Genomic DNA, 9,315 nt, shown 5'->3' with positions numbered 1-9,315 from the left:
TTGTGTTGACATTTGTAAACATATTCCATTTTCTCATGCTTTACTTGAGTCATATTAAGCCCTGATATCCTCCTTCCTTTTGGGAATGTGAGAGTGGAGAGGCAATTAAGAATAATCCACAGCTGGCTCCAGTCAGGCATCTCCTTTCCATGAACCCTTCCTTTATGATAAAAATCTCACATGAGATGATTCTAGATGATATAATTATCAAGGAAGAGTAAAATTCCCATGTTTCCATATGAGGTTTCATTTCACTGAGAATTAAGTTACCTTGATTAGTGTTTATTTTCCTCGTGCCACACACAAGCAGTTGCACCTAGAAGATATTGCTTGTTTAAGATATTTCTGTTCATTTGTTTAACTTTAAGAGTCTTCTTTGGGACCCAGTCAAGACAGCCAGATTGCATTTGGTTCTTTTTCTGGTCTTTAGGAGCCAATGATGTAACCACCAGGAAGGTAAGTAGCTATAAAAATGAATGTTTCTGCACAAATGAGTTCAAATGCATGACTGCAGGACATCAGGAATGTTCTGGATGAAATATGATGAATATGTTGTTGCTTCTAAGATTTTGTGGAAACTCTGGTGACATAGTGGTTAAGTGCTACGGCTGCTAACCAAAGGGTCAGCAGTTTGAATCTGCCAGGCGCTCCTTGGAAACTCTATGGGGCAGTTCTACTCTGTCCTATAGGGTCGCCATGAGTAGGAATCACCTCGACGGCACTGGGTTTGGTTTGGTTTTTTGGTTCTAAGATTTTGCAGGTAAGGATAAATTTTCTTAATCTTTTTATTCCCATAAATGATTGTCTAATCAAATATACATTATTCTATTTTAAACACCATTGTAGAAGCAACCTTCTGTATGTTCCTGCTATGAACATATTTTACATTTTGTTTGATTATTACTGTTCTAGTCCTACCCTTCTGAGAACCAATCCTTTTGAAATCCTCACCTGCTCTTCATATTAGGTTTCTAACTTACTCTTCTTACATTAATAACAAAATATTAATATCTATATTTATAAATTTATCACTTCAACATGACAGTTAAATTATCTAGCCTGATGTATGGATTCAATAGATAATAAGTAACATATTTATATTTTCTTAGTATTTTAAATAACTTTCGCATGCCATGTGAGGCAGGCAGTGCAGGAATTATCTATATTTTAATTTCAGGAAGGTAAATTGCTTACTTAGATGCATACCCCCAATAGCATATAAACACTGAAATTCAACGTAGTTTTTGTGAATTCACAATGAAACTGAAAGGGAAACAAAAAGAGGTAGCATAGAAAGAAAGAAGACGGGAAGGAAGGAAATGTATCTGAGCAAACTGTCTAGAAGCTTGGAGTGAGTAAAGAAGGCAGATAGAAGAAATAGCAATATTTGTTAGTATTGGCTTTGTTTCATCCATTGTCAGAAGTAAGTTTCATACGTATGTGTGTGTATATATATATATATGTATATATATATGTATATTCTTTCCAGATGAGGGTCATCATCCCATTTTGTGGGTGAGTAAATCAAGGCTATGGAAAGTAAAGAAGCATACTTAAAGTCATCAGCCAATTAAGGGCAGAGTGGGATTACAAATACAAATCTGCGTAATTAAAAAGCCAACATTGTATCAATGATATTTCCCTTAACGTTATAATGGCTCCCACTTTATACTTACAATGTAAGCATTGCTGGACAGTATAAAATACCTATTTGATTCCTGAGTTTCCTATACAAAAAAGTAATGATGAAAGTGGTGAGAAATTTAAAGTATTGAACACTACAAACACTCTGGGCTGTACCATACATAATACGACATGAACAATTGACTTCGTTCTCCAAAAGTAAAAGATAAGAAATATTAGACAGTAAAGATAATTTAAATCTATTAGCAAGCAAAACATGTGAAAATAGTAGCCCAACCACTCCTGACTGTCTACTGTGTTAGTATCATAATCACTATTCAGAGACTGATGCTGAGTTTGTGCCATTGAGAATGGGTGAAAACAGGAGAACCAACTGGTCTCAAAGGCATTTAAACCCCTACTGAGAACTGGAGCTAATCATTTTATCTTACTTATTTGGAATTTATTATAATTTTTGATCAATTTACATTTAAAATTTTAAACATTACATAATTCTCTTTGACATATTTCATGCACTAAATACATAGCTGGAATATAAGCTTATCAATTTATCTTACTTATTACAAGAAAGGAATCCTGGTGATGTAGCGGATTCCAACCTGGCTGCTAACCAAAAGGCCTACAGTTCAAATCCACCAGCCACTCCTTGGAAGCCCTTATGGGGCAGCTCTCCTCTGTCCTATAGAGTCGGTATGAGTTGGAATCAACTTGATGACAACAGGTTTGGTTTAGTTTTTTTTAACACAAGAAAAATCTAAATGTTAACATCATTTTTGGTGAATTTATATTTTGAAATTAAAAAGAAATGTATATATCTAAAAAAAGCATAGATAGATTGTAACCTGTTTTACAAATGTTGAAATTAAGTTTTATAGTCAGTAAGTATTGCCGATATACAGCTAGTCAATGAAGGAAGTAAAACCCAGGTAATTGAAACTTGATTCTAAATCCCATTCTGTCTCCACAAAAATGTAATTACTTTTTAATCATGCCTGAACTCTGAGTGGACGAGAATATAATAAAAGAAAAAAACAACAGCAAATAAAATGAAACACTGTTTTAAGTGTTAAGGTAGAGAAATAAGAAAGACATTTAAAAGTAAATAACAAGGCTTCAACAACAGGTAAAGAGCGCAATAAGGCAGTAAACATGTTGAATCGACAATAGTGACCATAGTGCTATAAAAAATATATATATATATAGGATGTTAAAAAAAAAAAAGACTTCACAGGGACACACAGTGATCAGTATCACATAAAATGGTGGTGGGACTAGAACTTGGGTTTACAGCACTGTGAAGATTTTCACAGCTATTTAGGAAGTGGTAAAGGGAAAAGTAATGCATTCAGAATGGGAAGAGTTGTGAGCAAAGCTATGTTTATGTAATGATTTAAGCATTTTTTCTACAGCATGGGACTTGTAAAATGATTTATTGCATTAAAATAATACTTGAATGACATGGACAACTAGTTTAATTCCAATAAATCAGAAATTGCAACACCTGCTAAAGGGAAAAGCTGCTGGATGCACATTTTGAAGCATCTAGCTATTTTATTTCGGTGTCAAGACGCTCCTCTCTTTTACATAACGCTGGTAACCTCTGCTGCACTTATTTTTTATTCTTTGTTTTCTGTTTGTATCTGTCATGACAATAGATATCTATCGACTTATTCTGCTGTTTAATGTGTTTTTATTTGTTTTTGTCTTTTTTAACCATCTGAATTATTACATTAAACATTTACCTACAAGTACACCTATAGTTATGGAACATATTTGTTGTTGAAACTTTCATGTCAAAATATTTTTTGATTCAGTATTCCCTAGCCACAATAGTCCCTCCAACTCTTTAAACCATTGGAACATCACTTTATAATTTGAAATGTAATGATATACACATTATTACACACCTGATTGTTGTCTTAAGCCACATAAAAAAAAAACATAGTGGTGAAAAATTTATATAGAGACGATGATTTGATGAAATAGTGGTTTGCCTAATAATAAAACTTAACATTTTTATAAGATTTTTCACTGTAATTTTCAAGGAGAGATTTGGAGCCAATTCTTGAACAATGCTCTTGGTAGGCTGAAGAGTTTTTACCTTAGTAGAAGGTGAAGAGCAGTGGCAAATATTGAGACAAAGCTGTCTTTCTTCCTGTGCTGAGATGAAGGCCCGTGTTGCTGTGTGGAACTGCATCAGGTAGAGAATTTCTAAAGGGAGCCAAGACCCGCTATGCAATTTCTTCATCCTTAGAGTTAAATAACCGTAAGAATATTTCCTATACTTCAATTTATTCTTGAACATTGAGTGAATGGTCAAAAAAATGAATGATATTGGGTAATATTTGTGAGAAACCTACGTGTAGAATGTTCATTATATGTACACAGAGCTCTGGGTATATGGAGCAAGAAAAATATCTACAAAAAATATGAATTAATCAAGAGAATTAGATTCCGGCAACCAACACAGAACCAATATGCACTTATGTCTTTAGTGATGTTCAATATCCAATGCCTTTATTTTTAACTGACTTGCTTACAGAGCTGTGTTTTGTTCTAGAGATCAGTGTTATGAAGGCAAGTGGGACTTGCTGAGGCACCGCAAATGACGTCAGTGTGATTGTGTGTATCCAACTGGGGATCCGTCACCAACACTGTTGGGAAACTGCTGGTAAGTAAGCACTTTTATTCAACCTATTTCTGACTAAAAGAGCCAGTCCCCAAAATATACTAAAAGGTGGATGTCATGGATTGTATTATGTCCCCCCCAAAATGTGTGTACCAAGTTGGTTAGGCCCTGATTCCCAGTGTTCTGTAGCTGTCCTCCATTTTGTGATTGTAATTTTATGTTAAAGAGGATTAGGGTGGGATTGTAACAAAAACATTACTAACAATGTACAAGTACCCAAAGAGAAATTAGATAACTCCTAAAAGTCAAACACTTATGCTCATCCAAAGTCTTCACCAGAAGAGTAAACTGATTACCTACAGACTGGGAAACAGTTTTTAGCTATAACATTTCCGATCAGCATCTGATCTCTAAAATCTACATGATATTGCAAAAACTCAATAACAAAAAGACAAATAATCCATTTTAAAAATGGGCAAAGGATAGGAACAGGTGCTTCAACGAAGAAGACATTCAGGCAGGTAACAGATACATGAGGAAATGCTCATAATCATTAGCCGTTAGAGAAATGTAAATCAAAACTACAATGAGATACCATCTCACTCCAACAAGGCTGCCATTAATCCCAAATCACAAAATAATAAATGTTGGAGAGGTTGTGGAGAGACTGGAACACTTATTCACTGCTGGTGGGAATTTAAAATGGTGCAGCCACTTTGAAAATCAATCTGGCACTTCCTTAAAAAGGTAGAAATAGAACTACCATAGGATATGGCAATCCCACTCCTTGGAATATATCTTAGAGAAATAAGAGCCTTTATATGAACAGATATATGCAAAACCATGTTCATTGCAGCACTGTTTACAATAGCAGAAAGATGGAAGTAACCAAGGTGCCCATCAACAGATGAATGGATAAATAAATTGTGGTACATTCACACGATGGAATACTTCACACAGATCAAGAACAATGATGAATCCGTGAAATATTTCATAGCTTGGAGGAATCTGGAGGGCATTATGCTAAGTGAAATTAGTCAGTTGCAAAAGGACGAATATTGTATGAGACCACTATTATAAGAACTCAAGAAATAGTTTAAACAGAGAAGAAAATATTCTTTGATGGTTATGAGGGTGGGGAGAAAGGGAGGGAGAAGGATATTTGCAAATTAGATAGTAGACAAGAACTATTTTAGGTGAAGCGAAAGACAACATACAATAAAGGAGAGGTCAGCATAACTGGACTAAACCAAAAGCAGTTTCCTGAATAAACCAAATGCTCCAAAGGCCAGAGTAGCAGGGGCAGCAGTTGGGGGACCATGTTTTCAGGGGACATCTAGGTCAATTGGCATAATAAAATCTATTAAGAAAACATTCTGCATCCCACTTTGGTGAGTGGCATCTGCAGTCTTAAAAACACTATCAAGCGGCCATCTAAGATGCATCAATTGGTCTCAACCTACCTGGAGCAAAGGAGAATGAAGAACACCAAAGATACAAGGTAATTATGAGTCCAAAAGACAGAAATGGCCACGTAAATCCAAGACTACATCAGCCTGAGACCGGAAGAACTAGATGGTGCCCGTCTACAACCGAAGACTGCCCCGACAGGGAACGAAACAGAGCATCCCTGACGGAGCACGAGAACAGTGAGATGCAGACCTCAAAGTCTCATAAAAAAATCAGACTTAATGATCTGACTGAGACTAGAGGAACCCTGGAGGTCATGGTCCCCAGACCTTCTGTTGGCCCAAGACTGGAACCATTCCCAAAGCCAACTCTTCAGACAGGGATTGGACTGGATTATAGGATAGAAAATGATAGTGGTGAGGAGTGACCTTCTGGTCTCAAGTGGACACATAAGACTATGTGGGCAGCTCCCGTTTGGAGGGGAGATGAGAAGGAAGAGAGGGACAGAAAGTGGCTGAATGGACACGGGGAATACAGGGCTGAGAGAAGGAGTGTGCTGTCTCATTAGTGGGAGAGGAACTAGGAGCACATAGCAAGCTGTATACAAATTTTTGTATGAGAGATTGACTTGATTTGTAAAGTTTCACTTAAAGCACACACACAAAAGATGCAAAGAATACACAGAGTCACAGTACCAAAAGAAATGGTCAACTTTCAGTCGTTTCATGAGGTGGCACATGATGAAGAACTGGTAGTAGTGAAGCAAGAAGTCCAAGCTACACTGAAGACACTGGCGAAAAACAAGGCTCCAGGAGCTGACAGAATACTCACTGAGTTGTTTCAACAAACAGATGCAGCCCTGTACATGCCGACTCCACTATGCAAAGAAATTTGTAAGCTAGGTACCTGGCCAACAGACTGCAAGAGATGCATGTTTGTGTCCATTCCAAAGAAAAGCGATCCAACTGATTGTGGAAGTTATCAAATGTAAATCATAGTATTAGTAAATATGGTAAACAAACAAACAAAGAAACTCTATCTATTCTACAGTGAATGTGACATTCTATCCCCAGGAGATCTAGTGAGTTTATGATGTTGTTGTTAGGTGCTGTTGGGTCAGTTCCAACTCATAGCGACCCTGTGTACAACAGAACGGAACAGTGCCCAGCCCTGGGCCTTTCTCATTGCTATGTCTGAGCCCACTGGTGCAGCCACTGTCTCAATCTGTCTCATTGAGGATCTTTGTCTTTTTCACTGACCCTCTACTTTACCAAGCACGATGTCTTTTTCCAGGGACTGATTCCTCCTGATAATATGTCCAGAGGACGCGAGACCAAGTCTTGCCACCCACCTTTCTAAGGAGCATTCTGGCTGTACTTCTTCCAAGACAGGTGTGTTCATTCTTCTAGCAGTCCTTGGTATATTCATTATTCTTCACCAACAACATAATTCAAGTTTCAGTTCTTTTGTCTCCTTTATTCATTGTCCACCTTTAGCTGCACATGAGGCGACTGAAAATATCATGGCTTGGTTCAGGCACACCTTAGTCCTCAAAGTGACATCTTCGATTTTTAACACTTTGAGGTCTTTTGTAGCAGATTTGCCCAATAAAATATGTCATTTGATTTCTCAAAGTCTGCTTCCATGGGTGTTGATTGTGGATCCAAGTAAAATGAAATCCTTGGTGACTTCAGTATTTTCTCTCTTTCTTGTGATTTTTTTATTGTTCCAGTTGTGAGGATTTTTGTTTTCTTTATGTTGAAGTGTAATCCATACTGAAGGCTGAAGTCTTTGATCCTCATCAGTAAGTGCTTCAAGTCCTCTTCACTTTCAGTAATACTATCTCTCTATGCTGCATGTCTAGGCTGTTAATGAGTCTTCCTCCAATCCTCGTGCCCCTTCTACTTCATATGATCCAGCTTCTTGGACTGTATGGATTATATGTTTTTTTAAAGACACTGAGTTTTTGGTAATTTACTATGGCAGCCCTAGAAAATGAATACAGAGCCCTTCACCAAGAACAAGTCAAGTTAGCACCAAAAATGCTCCTGTAAGTGTAGCCACGTAGCATGAAACATGGCAGTTTTTAAAAAGTATGAAGTAAAACTTTCAGCTTTGACAAAGAAAGGGCTCCTCTAAGTCCAAGTTCTAAGTCCATTGCTGTTGGGTCAGTTCTATCTCATAGCGACCCTAAACGACAGAGTAGAATTGACCCATAGGGTTTCCAAGGAGTGGCTGGTAGATTCGAACTGCTTGAATAAGTATTGTGAAAAAATACAACCCTGACACACAACTTTTCTGAGCTTAGTATTAAAACAAAACAAAACAAAAGTCGCTATTGAGTGGATTCTCACTCATAGGGACCCTATAGGACAGAGTAGAGCTTCCCCACAGGGTTTCCAAGGAGCGACTGGTAGATTCAAACTGCAGACCTTTTGGTAGCAGCCAAATGCATAACCACTGCACCACCAGTGGCTTTCAAATCAGCTATAGGCTGATGATCTTCAAATTCTTAGAACCCAGAAAACTACTCTACCTCAGAGTGGTATCCACAGCTGGGAACTGTTCTCCACACTTGGATGACCTCAGACATCCAAATCTAACATGTACAGAAAAAAATCTTTTGGTCATTTTCTCAAGCTTGTTCCTCCATGGTTTTCCACATGGTAGAGAATGGCTCTGGTGACCATGGGCTCATGGTAGCCTGAATGCTAGAAGTCTCCTTTGATTCTCCATTCCCCTCATCCCATACGTCTGATTGACCAGCAATTCTTGGCAGCTCAAGCTCCAAAGTACACCTCAAGCCTGCCCACTGTTCCCAGCTGCACTACCACCATCACTGCTCACCCTGACCACTGCAGAAGCATCCTGACTGGTCCTCTGTATTTGCTGTCTTCAAGTTCTCCTGGGCTACAGTTAATTCCTGGGACACATTCTTTCTGAAGACCATTGAACAATAGAAGGAGAAGGGCATTTAGTTGTATGCTACCTCCTCCGCTTGAGCTGCACGCCCCTCAGAAATCACTTTTCACTGTCCACTCTATAATGTCTCTATCCCAATTTCCTGTCTTTGGCCGCACTGCTTTGATAGCGTGCATGCATATGTGCTTCAGGGGTCATGTAGGCAGATGCTTGGAGGAATTTTTCTTAGTACAATCATGGTTGTGTGCCATCAGGAGATTCTGACTCATATCAACCCTGTATGACAACTTAGAACTGCCTCACAAGGTTTCCTAGGTTGCAGTCTTTATGGCGCAGCCCTGGTGGCACCGTGGTTAAGAGCTCGGCTGCTAACCAAAGGGTGGGCAGTTCGAATCCACCAGTTAGTTATTTGCAGAAAGACATGGCAGTCTGCTTCTGTAAAGACTTATAGTCTTAGAAACCCTATGGGGCAGTTCTACTCTGCCCTATAGGGTCACTATGAGTCGGAATTGATTCAATAGCAACTGGTTCGGATTTTGTTTGGTTAGAATCTTTACGGGAGCCCATCTTCAGATCTTTTCAACCCCTGAGCTGGGGGTTCCAACGGCCCACCTTTCAGTTAGCCAAGCACTTAACCGTTGCACCTCCAATACTTAACTCTGCACGCAAGAGGGCCCTCTCCTGTCTCCTCACCCCACACACCTTGGCAT

This window comes from Loxodonta africana, unplaced genomic scaffold (assembly GCF_030014295.1).
Source record: "Loxodonta africana isolate mLoxAfr1 unplaced genomic scaffold, mLoxAfr1.hap2 scaffold_236, whole genome shotgun sequence".
Taxonomy (NCBI): Eukaryota; Metazoa; Chordata; class Mammalia; order Proboscidea; family Elephantidae; genus Loxodonta; species Loxodonta africana.
The sequence above is the reverse complement of the archived record's forward strand: the minus strand, read 5'-3'. Positions refer to the sequence as shown.